The sequence below is a fragment of the Pteropus medius genome, unplaced genomic scaffold (genome assembly GCF_902729225.1).
Source record: "Pteropus medius unplaced genomic scaffold, Ma_sr-lr_union100, whole genome shotgun sequence".
Taxonomy (NCBI): Eukaryota; Metazoa; Chordata; class Mammalia; order Chiroptera; family Pteropodidae; genus Pteropus; species Pteropus medius.
In genome coordinates, this window is record NW_024342473.1 from 4851559 (window position 1) to 4866620 (window position 15062).

General features: G+C 31.2%; 1 protein-coding gene across 6 annotated transcripts in view; it reads left to right on the forward strand.

Annotated features, from left to right (window-relative positions):
- The window catches only part of NAALADL2 (N-acetylated alpha-linked acidic dipeptidase like 2), a 1088713-nt gene that overhangs the window by 934507 nt on the left and 139144 nt on the right, over positions 1 to 15062 (forward strand). The gene's annotated exons all lie outside the window — the stretch shown is intronic.

The window sequence follows — 15062 nt, forward strand, 5'->3', positions numbered from 1 at the left end:
TTTCTTCATTCCCCTACCTATCTTTCTACTGCAAGTCATTAGTAATTTTGAGATGTGAATGACAAGTTTTAATGGGCAGTTTAGAAAAGTTACCTGGTGGTATGAAATGACAATACAGTGACTGGAGCATGCACTGTTCTCTAAATAATGGCCTTAGAGTCTATACCTAGATGTCCCACTAACTGGTTCTCTTTATGCTGGGTGTTTCAGTCACCTTCCTTATGCTACAGTTTCTCCTGAAAAGAGATATTAACCTAATTCCTAATTACTTTTCAGTTCTGAAATACAAATTCTAAGTTTAAGCTGGATAGCTGAAAAATAATTTTTAAATATTATTAATAAATTTATATTTGTTGAGATTCTACTATTATTCATTTAACCATGTTAGGATATAACCATACACTATACCATTTAATTTAAAAATGAGAAAACTTAGAAGATCATCCAATGAAAGCAAATTTTTATCAGCTTTCCCTCTTAGTAAATTTAAAAGTGAGAGTTGTTCTGCAAAAACATAAAATCTGATAGCGTGACTTTATAGAAGATGAATAATTAAATGGATGAAGACTAAAATAATCATTGTTGAACTAGATTACATATTTTGAACATTACTGAATACAACTGTAAAAAGAAAATTCTGTTACTGCAGTCAAGCTAACCTAGGAGAAGAGCTTTACTTTTTGATCTACAGTGACTTGCTGTAAATAGATTTTATCTTACATTTTCTTGGTAATCGTTTTCATTACTGAGCTATAATCATAAAAACATTTTGGCAATTTAAAAATCAAATATGGCTACTTTCATAGTTGTAACTGCTTGGTTTAACTAGTTTCTTTTCCAGCATATACTCGTAAAAACTGTAAAACTAATACATTTCACTTTATAACCACACTGTGGCCAAGACATAATTTATAAAAGTGGTAAATACATATGGCTGTGAGTTTCTGTTATACTTTTTAGAATGAGTTTATATGTACAAATTATTTTTTAAAAAAAAGATCTCTCAAATACTATACCCATGACAAAATTGTAGAATGTTAGAACTGAGATGCCACTAGAATAATCTAATCAAAATTGGTTAGTCTTTGTTTAAAACCTTAAAGATGTTTCTTGATTATCTTCAAAATAAATTCCAAACCTCTTGGTGGTGTATTAAGATCCTGAATGACCTTTCATTAATTTTCTTGCCACTGTCCAACTTGAATATTTTAGCTTATTAACCCCAAACAGAGTATCCAGCTACAGAGCAAGGAATTCTTCATCTATCTGCTTTTTAAAATGCTTTTTATTTTGCATGAAATATACTGACTCTCTCCCTGTGTGCCTCTTATCTTTCAAGATTAAGCTCAGAAAGTCTTTGTCTCAGGATGCTTGCCCTGAATCCTCAATCCATCATTTGGTATTGGCATCCTGTGCATACCTGTTTTAACATTTACTTTAAGTAAAGGTTATGTCCTCTTAAATGGGTAAACAAACATGCACATATTTATACAAGACATATACATGTACATGTAAATCTGTTATTGTATACATACATATATATTGTATACATACATATATATATGTATGCATACATCTTTCTCTTTAGATTGTATGCTTAAGTAAATCTTATTTATCTTCTCTTTCTTTCTTTCCCTACACATAAACACACACATATTTATATACATGTTTATGTATTTTATGTGTCTCTTGTTTGTCTGCTTCTCAGTGTTGACTGTATTTTATTCTTCTTTGTGCAGGGATAAGTAGTAACATGTAGCTAAATAAACATTTGTTTAACTGTTACAGATGAGGGGAGAAAAAAATGAAAATATTTAAGACATTTACCTATTACATACCACACAGGTGGCGGTGATAGTTTAGTCACACATCTTAACCCCTTGTCTTCCTGCTTACTAGTCTTACAATATATTAATTGCTATTTTGAGCTTTTAATTCTCAAATTATGCTATAAAATCCTCCAAAATATTATGGACATTTTAAAGAAAAGCCATGTTTTCTGATTTCTGTGAAATTTTTGATCATCTATGATAGTGATAAAGATTCAAACATATTAAGTTTAAATAAATGTGTATTTATTAATATATCTGAAGTCATAATAAACACTGGGATACAAATTTGTAAAATCCACTAATATAGAAAACAATAGTGTCAGCATTTATTGAGCAGTTGCTCTGCATCAGTTACCATTCTGTTTTGCTTATATTATTATCTCATTAATTATATTGAATAACACATAACTATTACTAATATAGTATTATTTAAATATGTCATTATTACATAAATAAAATAATAATGCACAATAATACTCTTAGTGCATTATATCAAAATTCCAATTGCACACAGAAGAAACTGAGTGTCACATGCATGGGGAAAAGCCAGGAAATATCCATATGAAACAGTGAATGGCTTTTGCTGCAATTATGTTGTTGCCTTTGCTTTTCTGTTTCTTATGTGTAGTGTATTCACATTTTGTAATTAAGAGAAAAACAATAAATGTCATCTAAACACACACATACACACATACGCAGCCCCAAGCAATGATATGAGTGTATACATACTCTGATGCTGAGTATTAAATGAAAAGTACCCAATCTATTGACCAGTCAATTGGAGCAGAGGTATCACTTGGGGTCAGACCCTACTTCCCATGTCTCTTTCTTAAAAATAAAAAGAAGAAAGAAAAAGAAACTGCGTGTCAGGAAGCTAACGTGCCTGTTCAAAGTCACCATAGTAAATAGTAGTCAAAATTCAAACCTAGATCCAAAATTCCTACTTAATCTAGTATACTATGCTGCCTATATTGAGAGATTGGTAAGAATTATTGCCACTCTTCAGATCAGTCTATCAAATCACAATGAAATAACTTAATAATTGTAGAATGTGATGCAGTAACTTTGGTTAGAACTGTTTCCCAAAGGCAAAAAATAAATAACTTAAAATGAAATTAAAATTGAGCGTTCAGTGTTCCTAAAATTAAGTTATAAATGTGAAATTTGCTAAAGTATGACTATAACTGGAGAGAATTTGAGCCATTTCTAAAATGTTGGTCATAAATTTAAAAAAAAAAAAAACAAACTTTTTCTCACCCCCCCTTTTTTTTTCAATTTGCATCTTCGTTTAGTTGATTCATAAATCAATTAATTACCATCAAGTGACCTAAGGGCAGAGGGAAATTGGGCCAAAATTAAAAAGGAAAAAGAGGCAATTTGTATTAAGTCTGAAAGTTTAATGCTCAATCGAAGTTTAATCAGGAGTACCCATTGTTTGAAAAGTAGAATGTCAATGTCTTTTTAATTTCACTATCTTTAAATGAGGACTCAGAATAATCAAGATAACTGAATTTTCTCAAATAAAAATTAAGAAAAGATGCTATCAGAAATTAACTAAAGCATATTTTTTATATTTTTAATTCACCAAGGAAAGTTTATTCTGTGTTGGAGGTTGGATAATTTCTTAAAGTGGAGCTTAGTATCGTCTTTAGAGACTTCTATCAAGAGACAAATGTAGCCATACATGTTTTATCTACTGGGGCTCTTTTCTTTAATGCCTATTTATTCAGTTAAATACGATTTTTGCTTTACTAAATTGCAGAATTAATTTGGTGTTTTTATTGATTTCCAAATAAATAAATCGAATGAATGATTAAAATGAATGCATTTAGCTAAAGGAAAACATTGCCCCAAACTAAAGATATTCCAGAAATCATTTCTATTCCTTGAAATTAAATCTACCTGTGCTCCTAGGGATACACAGGGAAATAAAGACTTTCACATAGCCTTTAATAAGTAGTAACAGGAATAGAAATACAAAATTTGCCCAGGGATATCTGACTGTATTAATGTGAAGTCAAACATATATTGTTAAATGAAATTCCAGTGGTGTGGGCTAGTAGAAGGGAAATTTGGAGGAAGATTAGAAAATTTAAACAAGCAGTAATTTACAGAATTGCGCTCCTCTGATTTGTCCACAATTGTACCAATGTTGGGCTTAGCATTTGACAAAAAAAAAAAAAAAAAAAAAGATTTAAAAATAATTATAAGAGTAATACAATTGATGGTAAAATTCCAGATAGGCTAATATTCCAGGTTTAATTTTCCCAGGTGTTTTCAACCAGATTATGAAACATGACATTCTGACTATAACGTTAATCTCCTCCTATTTCTAGCAAAAGGACTTTGAAGGACCAAAGCATCTCTCCCGGGATTTGAATAATGTATTTGTTTCTTCTTAACCTGATGTTTAGATTCTTTTGCCCTTAACCTTAAGACCTTTAAATCCCCCATTTCTTTCACAGTTGATTAAATACAAACCCAAGAAAATCACTGACTGACTGTTCCACAGAAAGTTTCTCAAGAGGCTAACAGGCTCTGACCTCAAAGAAATGCTGTTGCTAAATTGACTTGAGACCTAACCAAAGAGACTATGTTTTACTAAAGACCATAGTAAAGTTTGGATTTCTTATTATTGAGAAAACTTTCTTCCTTCTAAGATCTGAGAATATCCATTTTTTTTCTATCTTGCAAACTTATTTGTGAATTCTCAGTGATATATAGAATGTTAATTGTGTCACAATGCCATTGGTTGCTGCACCCTACCCCCATGTGTAGCCAGTATGCACCAGTAAAGCCAAATCAGTTATAACTGAAATATGTTAGTAGAGTTGTAAAAAGCTGGTGCACTGAGCTCCATGAGTGCCTTCCCCTTGCCCACTGTGGCTCCTTCTGGGATCTCCTCCAGGACTCTAGCTGATTGATTGTGAAATAATTTATAATCACCTATTAGCGCATCTGATATTTAAGAGAACATCTCTCTCCTAAAAGAAAGGAGGCAAATTGAAAAGAAGAGAGCTCTCAGCTAACTGTTGAATGACTTGAGGTTATGGTATTGCCTCCTTTATTTCATGGTTATTTAAACTTAATATGAAAATGGAGAAAAAAATCTTTATTGCCTAACTCAGTATAAGGATCCAAAACATTTTGAGGAGTTTTAGTTTCACATATTCTATTTTAAAAACTAAAATATGATAGAATAATGCATGGATTTAAACTATTAAAGAAGAGATAAATCTCCAAACTAAGAGAAATTCAGGGCAAAAAAAGATTTTAAATCTTAAATACACACAGTTGTGTATTTTATTCATACGTGAAATGTATGTGAAGTGAATGTGTATTTCATTTCTTTTCTCACCTGCAAAGACTTTCAAAAATTTTAAGTCAATACTATACTATATTACAATTTATAAACAGTATGTTAGAGACAGTGTATTTTATAATGCCTGGGTTCATTTCCCACCTTTATTGCTTAGGCAAGCTACTTAAACTCTCTGTTCCTCAGTTTCTTCCTCTATAAAGTAGGATAATAATGTTATCTATTTCATATGGTTTTTATGAGGATTGTTTGAGCTAATACTTGCAGTGTACTTCATTAGCATTAGATATTATTCATGATACATAAAATATATGTTCAATGCATATTATAGAACACAAGGATTGACATAATCTCCTGTACTTTGAATATAACTTTCTATAGATATTTTCTTTACTTGGGAGAAAATCTATATAAAAATATGTTTTTTTTTTGCTTACCAGTGATTCTCAAGGGGAGTATAATATGCCCAGATCCCTCCCTAATACTTTACCCATGAAAACTAGGCGTGCCAGGATCCATGAAAGAATCTCAAGATATTTAATATTTATTTTAAATGATGCTTAGATTAGGCATGTTTAGGAACTTTGGCTTCAATTATAAGACAGCAATAATCTCATTAGGTCCCTACATTCCATTTACTTTTCTTTCTGGGGTGAGGCAATAAAAACCATATATACGAGTTTGTATGCTGTAACAAAATACAGACATCTTGAACATATAAACCTGGGAGTTTATACACATATTGCCCTTCTCCCTTCCTAGGAGAGGAAGAGAAACATAATTTCCTTCATTTGAAAGAGAAAAGGAAAGTTTGGGATTCTTACCCTTTGGAATATAATGTTCTATATGTTATATAATGTTCTGAATGCAAAGTAATGGTATGTTTCCAGGGTTCTGGATTTTGTGCCCTTTTTAAGTAAACACTTACCTCAGAGAGGTAACTATTTCCAGCTTTCTATCACTATCTATTCAATCATCATAAAACTTTCAAGGTGATATTTAATACAGGTTCCACTCAAATTGCTTAAAGAAATCCTAACTATGTAGAAATATATAATTATTCATTTCCTAACAGTATAGTACATAGTAGGCTTTTTGGAAATGATAGCTACAAAAATCACTGTTATTGAATTCACAGTGCTTTAGATAGACTTTCTTTTAATATTTTTAGTATTCCTCCTGCATGCCAAAGCTTTAAGGTTTTATTTTAATTTGCAGTTTCAGAAGAATTAAAAGATGAGGATATTATGTATAATGCATTCATTTTATAAATTCTTGAAATTTTATAACATTATTTAGTAATTAACACTTGTTGAATTAATAAAATGTTATTTTTGAGATTACTCATATCCTTTACCTCCCTTTCCTAGATGCTAAGAAGGACTACATTGATTTCATTAATAAAAGCCATTTATATATAATACTCATTTAACTTAGCTTGGGAAAGTATAGAGACCAGAAGTGAAGTGGAAGAATTTGTCTATGATTCTGTTTATTCAATAGCTACCAAAAAATGGCTCACCAATTAGTGATTTATGTGTAGAACTTTATCATGGATTTTTAAATCATAAAACAATCCTAATGTAGCCACTTCAGTTTCACAAGCTTGAACACTTCTTTCTTGTCTTGCTATTTCAATTGTGCCTTCTGTGTTGCCTAGGACTGACTACCAATCTCACTTTACCTGGGTATTAGACAGGCAAGGTTATGGAGTGTAAGTAGCAGAAGATTAGATATGAAGATCTGAATTCTAATCCAGTTTATACCACTTACTAGCAAAGTCTAGTCAGATAATGTCTCTGACTCTTAGTTTATTCATTTATAAGATGAAAATAATAATAACACTATTTTATTCATTTTAAATAGTCATGGATATCATAAAATATATTAAAACAATGTGGAAAACTTTAACACATTAACTAAATTTGTAACAGAATTTACCAAAATTCATACTAAAAAAGGACATGAAGAATCTCTTTGGTATGATGATAATTTTCCTTATCTAGGAAGGTTGTTTTCCTTTAAGATACAGTTTATACACAATAAAATGCACAAATCTTAAGTTAGGTTTTGACAATTGTATACCCATTTAAATAAATACCTTCCAAAACTAGAAAACACCTTTAATTTGTAGCTAATCCACAACTACTTAATTAGGACAGCTTTTATCAGTGCCTCACCTAAAGGTTCTTCTATAAATGTAAACTCCTTCAATTTTATAGTTATTCTTGAAAAGAGAAGCAAAAATAGTCTGAATTTTAATTGAAATCTTGATTTCTGCTGTTAAAAACAACCTTCCCAGGCTTTAGTATAGAAAGCCTGTTGAAGACATGAGGATTGTAGTGTGTTAAATGATGTGTCTCCTGGAACCCATGATTGTGATCTTATGTGAGAAAAGAGTCTCTGCAGATACAATTATGGATATGAGATAAAATCATCCTGGATTACCTGAGTGGGCCTGAATTCCAATAAGTATCTCAATAGCAGAAAAGGAGAAGACACACAGAGGACAAGGGCATGTAAAGACAAAAACAGAAATATGAGTTATGCAGGCACAACCAAGAAATGCCTAATGCCACCAGAAGCTGGAAGAGGCTAGGAATGAGTCTTCCCTAAAGTCTCAGAATGAATACAAGGTGCAGGGCTATTGGTGAAAAATACGAGAAGCAAAGTACCTGCAAGCAGTCAATGGTTGTTTTCAGAAAAAGTTGCTAGTTTCTAAGACATCTTTCTATCTTATAGGCTGATGCTTTTTTTTAAAAAAAGCACATATTACAGGATATCATAGCTTCCGATAACTCTGTTTAAGAGTGACTAGAAAAAATAACAATGAATATTATATTTGCTCTTTCCTTCTGAATGTGACACTATGCTGGCTTAGTCCCTTGCACATTGTAAGCAGTATCAGCAAGTTAGTTACTCCCTCTTCTTTTGCTGGAAATCTGAGAAGTTCTCAAAGAAGTTTAAAGGATAGGATGTAAAAAGAGATGAGTTATCTCTTTATGACTTGTTTGTGGAGTTAAGAACAACTCTTTACAGAGTTAATGTTATGAGATCTTAGAGGTTACAGGTCTGAAAATGGGACTTTGGATCCAGTAATTTCTTAAGTGACTTTGTGAACACAACCAAACTTTGTGGGGTTCCTCGACATGAGCCTGTTCTTTATGTCAGGCATTGTCAGATGTTATTCTCTTATTCATAATGGCAGTGTAGATATGGAAGCATTGAGAAACACCATTCATTTGTTTTACTATATGAAATATTCGTGTTTATTAAGAAAGCTTATTAGCTTATTAACATCTTTTCACTAAATTTTAATTATTTACCATCAAAATATTACTAAAGGCATTTGTTATAAAATGCCTTATTTGTAAAATACTGTTAAGAGCATCTTTTATTGTATCTTTGTTGCTCTTTATTAGCTTTTTCTGTCTCCTGTTTATCTATCTAGAAAGTGTGATGTAAAATGATGATGCATGATGTGTATCAATAGGTAAGACAAGCACACATTCAATGATTAAGAGATAAAAGAAGGCAAGATATGTAAAGGACATTAGCTTGAAGAAAGTCTAAAATATGAAGACTGGATCCTATGGAAGTATTTTGTTGGCATGTAAAAACTTCAAGACCAAAACTACAATGTAAATTTATTAGAGTGATTCACATTTTTAAGGCTTGTATTATATTTATTATCCCTATCTCAAAACTACTTTACAAGAAAAGGCAAAATGTTTAAGAAATACACACAGACACACACACACACACACACACACACACATGCACAAACGCACAGCCAATTTTTAGTATTGTCTCTCCTATAACTATTTTGTGACTTTTCCATGTTTCACTTTGTATATTTGGGTTGAATTAAGATTTATAATGTTTTATCCAGGTCTAAAATTAGGATACTAGATCAATATGAATAGAACTATAAAGGTGCCTTGAATATTTTCAATAAAGCAATGCTATGAACTTTCCTAGAATTGAAAAAATAATTAAAATGAAAAAAAAAATGAGTGAATTCAGAAAATAATGTCATAATATTGTTCCACATTTGACCCTTGAATTGTTACACTTCTATTCAAACTCCACATTATCTCAGGTCTTTTTTACTTGGAATGATGAGAATGTTATGTTTCAAAAATTATGGCTGTAATTACTTTTTTTTCCTTAGCCAGCACATTATGAATGTCAGTGCCATTCAAAGCCTATGAGTGTTTTAATTTCATATATTAAATTTAAGTATTGATGTGCACATCCGTTGCAGAAATGAGAATATCGCAAAAAAGGAAGTGCACATGGGGCTTTTTACATTCAATTTTATTTAGTCTAAGCAGGTAGTCTTTGATTATATCCTTTAAACTGCACCTAATGTTTATGCTGCTTACGTAGAGTAGACTAAGGCTCAGAGGGAATTGGAACAAGAAGCAGGGGAAATCATTCTTTCTTACTTAAATTCAAAAGCACAGAATCTTAGGCTATAAGAAATGTTGACAGCAAGGAGGAGATATGTCATAATGTAAAAGTGTGGGCTGTGAAGTCAGATAAACCTGGGTTTGAATCATGGCTCCAACATGTATTTATGGGATGATATTGAGCTAGTGTCTGAAACTCATTGGTCCTCAATTCCCGCGTTTGTAGAGGGGGCAATAATAGTTCCTACCTTAGAGTATGTGTGTAGATTAAATTAGGTGATATATGTAGAGAACTGATACATAAAACACACTATTATTATTTTATTTATTCCAAGTTATGCTCATTGAATGCCAACTGTATAGAGAAGGAATGTGCAAAATTCTTTTAACTAGTTTAATACCCACTAAGTCTACATGAACTAAATATTTTAAATGATTATTTCTGAAAAAAAAATGTAAAGGGTATATTTTGGTATGGCAATGAGTTGAAGTTTAGTCAATTCCATCTAGTCTAGAACTAAATTAAACATAACCTTTAAGTTTTTTTTTCTTTTCTTTTCTTCATCTCTGTTTATTTACTAATACTGTCTTCTCCCATATTCTACCCTCATGTCAACATCTTTCTTTCCAATGGCTCATCTATTTATAATTATGTTTTCTGGGTAACTTTACTGAGCTATGTTCTATTTATTTTCCTCAAATTTTCTTGTATTTTTAAAATAATTTTTTAGCTTCCGGATCCTTTCTCTCACATTAAAACTATATCTACAACAGCCCTATCAAAATAAATAAATAAATAAATAAATAAATAAATAAATAAATAAATAAATAAATAAACTTTTCTTTGAGTCTTTAACTTTTTTAAGCTAGTGTTTAATTTCTCTAACTTCTCAACCTAATCTTAATTTCTGGAGAGAATAATATATAGTTGACGTTTTACTTCTCACATTTATTCCCCAACTGGTTGTATTCTGTCTCTTGCACTCATGAATCCACAGAAACTACTCTAATAAAAGATACCAGGAATCTCAGAAATGCTATTTCTAATGGATGTTTTTTTTTATTTTATTTTATTGTGTTTCTTTACATCCTCTGAAGCATCGATTACTCATTCCCAGATATTCTCGATCTTTTGACTCCCATGAAATCACACTCACATGATTCCTTTATGTTTCTCTGACAATACTATCTATGACGTTTGGTTTTATTTTTCCACATCTTAAATATCAGTGCCATCAGAGATTTTCTTGTCACTCAGAGACCTCAGATACACACAATATATTTCTGAGTCTACATGTAGTTCATTTTACATCTTAACTACCATGTACATACTTCTCAAATGATTGTATCTCCAGTCCAGAGTTTGGTCTTCAACCAAATCAGTCTTAAACAGTATAGTTACTCATCTTCTGGGAAACTTTATGCAGATGTCCCATAAACACCTCACCTCAAAAGTTTAAATTTTTCTTTTCTACCCTAAACCTTCATTGATTCTATATTTTCTGACTTAGTGAAATTTGTATTTGCTCAGTTTATCAAACCTGGAAATGCTTGCAATCTTGATGCCTTTTTAAGACTTTCACATCAAATTAATTATCAGGTACTATTAATGTTATCTCAAACATTATCAAACTCATCTCCTCTTACCTATTTCTACTACCATGGTACTGTTTTAATTTCTCACTCTTCCTCACTGTATTACTGCAATAACCTTCTGTCTGAACTTTCTGTTTCTATCATGTCTATTTTAAATTTATTCTCACATATGTGTCAGTGTGTGCTCTCCTCAATACATACTTGAAAATATCACCTGCTCTATTTAAAGCCCTCCAAGGATTTTCTGTCACCTACAACAATGGTTTTCAAATTTTGTTTTAACAGTTGTAGATTTTAAAAGAGAAATATCACATAGAGTTCAATATATGAATATATATTTCTATTAATTTAAATTTAAAAGCTATAACTTTTAGTTACATAGAAAAGCAGTCTCTGACAAGTGTGGTAAAAATCAAACATCATCCAGTATTAGTGTAGTCCTTTTCTCCTTACTGAGCATTTGTATATGCTTTTTTTTTTTTCTTTGCTTGATCCTCACATGATCTCTCTGAAGTGAGAAGGACGAGTATATTTACATTTCAACTTTATGGATAATGATAAGAAATGGATCCCAAGTCTTAAAAGGCTATTGTATAGTAAGAAAAACAGAGCTATAACAAAAATGTAATGTAATAAATAATGACTAAAAGTAAATATAAAGTGATACAGAAACACTGACAAGAGAACAGTAAACGCTAATAGGTTGGCAAGGCTCAAGGAAAGCAATTATAGAAAGAAGTCGGGTAAACAGATGGAAGAAGAACATTCCAGAGATAGTAAAAGTAAGTGCATATTCAAAGTTTGGTGAATAGCCTGTTCAACATAAGCAGAAGCTGTATGAAAATGGTTTAAATAGATTTTTTTGAAAAGAAAGAATTGTTTAAAGGTAAAAGACAAAAGATACAAATTCGTTTGGACTTTGGTCTATAGACAATAGTGACTGCAGTTTGAGTGAAAGTGATAAATAACTAGACTGTGGCAATGGATAACAACTCATAGAGAATCATCTAAATATATAGATTAGAAGGAAGTTGACTAGTACAGTTCTATGGTACATATGAAGAGAAAAATTGGAGTCAAGGATGGCATAAAATTTTATATTTGGGCAAAATTATGGTATTACCCAAGGTAAGAAATGAAGATAACAATGGAGGAACACATGATCAAAATTTGGAATATAAGTTAATTTGCCTGAAGGATCTTGTAGAGAAACAGAAATGATGATCTAAAAATAAAGATCAAGCTTAAAAATAAATATTTGAGAACAATTAATCTGAAGCTGGTAGTTAAAGCCAGAAAAGTAGACAGAACCACATAGGGAGCCTGTGGAAAGCAAAAAACTGAGGGTAGACCACTTAGAAATAACAGTAAGCTTCAAAAGGGAAAAGAAAATCCAATTATAAACAGATAATAATATACAAATGAACCATTTGTCAAATAATGGCCTTTAGGCAAAAGAGATGACAGAAGGAAAGTTTGCTAAATATTGTTAAATATTACAGAAAAGACAAGTAAAGAAGGGACTAGGGAGAAAAATTGACTGGACCCTGGATAGACTTTTTTTATCAATATTTCTTTTGTAATATTCTTACTGTTATCTCCAACTGGCAGACATAGTGTTAAGTTTTCAATTTCTTAATTTATTCAAGAATACTTGGTTTCAGTCTATCAAAGTACTATTCTAAACCAAAGCACTTTCAGTATGGTTAATGGTGCTTTGCTTTCCTCTCTCCGTCTACAGATGGGAGCCATTATTAAGCAGCCATCACTCATAGTTAATGTAATAGTGGTAGAAACATTTACCAAACATATCCTTCTTTGTAATCTTTTCATTATTTTAAAGTCAGGATATATAAATACCTGTTTATGATTATTATATTTATGTATATATGAAAAAGAATGATGGTGTATTAATATTTTCTAAGGCAGTGATGTTTGATCTATAATGTGTTCAAATCCCATTATATTAAACTCCATGAATTTAAGGACCACGTTGTATTTAGTGCAGCATCTGGCATATGGTAAGTGTTAAATCAGTATTTTTTAAATGATAAACAAGGCACTAGAAACAAAGAGGATGGATGGCAAGAGATAGCTAAAGGAATAAGAGAAAAAAGGAGATTACATTGGAGAATAAGGCACATATGGATAATTAAATATGTTCAGCTATTGAATAATTGAAAGTTTAATAAAAATCTCATTAATTATAACTTCCGATTTATGTTCTTATGGGATCATTTAATTTGAGACTAGCAGATATTTTACCTTTGCATTGTTTATGAAGTTCTTATGGGATCATTTAATTTGAGACTAGCAGATATTTTACCTTTGCATTGTTTATGAAGTTTTGCATTGTTTATGAAGTTAAGTAAACTAATAAGATAAACCTATTCAAGAAGTTTGTTTAAAACTACTTGCAAAGCAAAGCTTTTAAGAATTTCAAGCTTAATTATTAAATAGAAATGAATGACACAAATTGCCCATGTTATACGTTCACTGACGTTAATTCAAAGATATCTCTATTTGAAAAATGAACATATTTAAATGCAAACTGTGCATTATTTCTCATAGGGTCATAGATAAAGTTTTTGGATTTCCTTTAGTTCAGCATCTTAAGGTAATCACCACCCTATCATTACTACCCTCACTATCATCATTATGATATTTATCATCTTAACAACATCATCAATACCATTAATACAGTGTCTCCTTTGTGGCAGTCATTGAATAGTTCACAATATGTCTATAAAATATTATTATCCAAATTTCTTAGATTCAGTAACTAATCCTTTGGAGAGTAAGGTGCTTAAGATGACACAATTATTAAATGGCGAAACCAAAATTTTAATCTATTTTTATGTTGACTACCCAAAATACTTCCAAAAATTCCTGTTGCTAAACAAAATTAAGTTTATTATACCTATCACAGGAAGAAAGAATACCACCTTGACTGAGTGTATCCGTTTAGTAGGTTTGCCGTAACAAAGTGCTGCAGATTGAGTGAATTACGAGACAGAAAAATAGTGTCTTAACAGTTTAAGGTGTTATCAGGGTCTTAACAGTTTAAGGGGTTATCAGGGTTGATTCTTTTGGGGGGCTATGACAGGGAATCTGTTTCAAGCTTCTTGCCTAGCTTTTGCGGTAAGACTTACAAAGTGAGGACCTGTTTGAGACTGAGCAGAGTTTCTGATTAATTCATTTTAGATTGCCAGGCAAAATGAAGACAAACATAAAACAACTTTTGGTAAATAAGCTAGTTAGCCTTCATAGGTAATTTGCTTGGTTGAGTTGTAATTTTATCATCCAAAAGTGGGTATATGCTGGAACAAACAGCTAAATTATTTTTGTTTGATTGCAGTATTGCTCAAAATAGGGGGTGACAAGGATGCCTGATCACAGAATTATTTAATATATAGGGAATTGCAATTATGTTGGTTTCAGTTCTCATTCATTCAACTTCAGAGTCTATCAACTACATTACCTTAATTTCTTTTCCACCATTGATATATCCCATAATAGTCTGTTTTGCTATTGGATTGCTCTAATAAATAGCTCTAATAAGTAGATCTAATAAAATTCAGCTTAAATTTGTTACTCTGTTGTGATCATTGTTGATATAGACTGGGTTCAATCTTCTCCATATTAGCCTTCAAAAGATTATCTATCTATGTATATGTATTCATCCATCTATTTATTAATCATCTATATGCATGCATATATCCTATCTCGAGTTTTCTATATTCTAGAAAAACAATGCTAGTTACTTCAGATTTTCAAGTAAAAGTTATATTCATGTGGTTAATATACTCATTTCACAGAATGCTAATAATGTTGATGACTGCACGAACATTATTTTAGATAGTGTCTTAGTCCATGTGGACTGCTGTAACAAAATGTCAG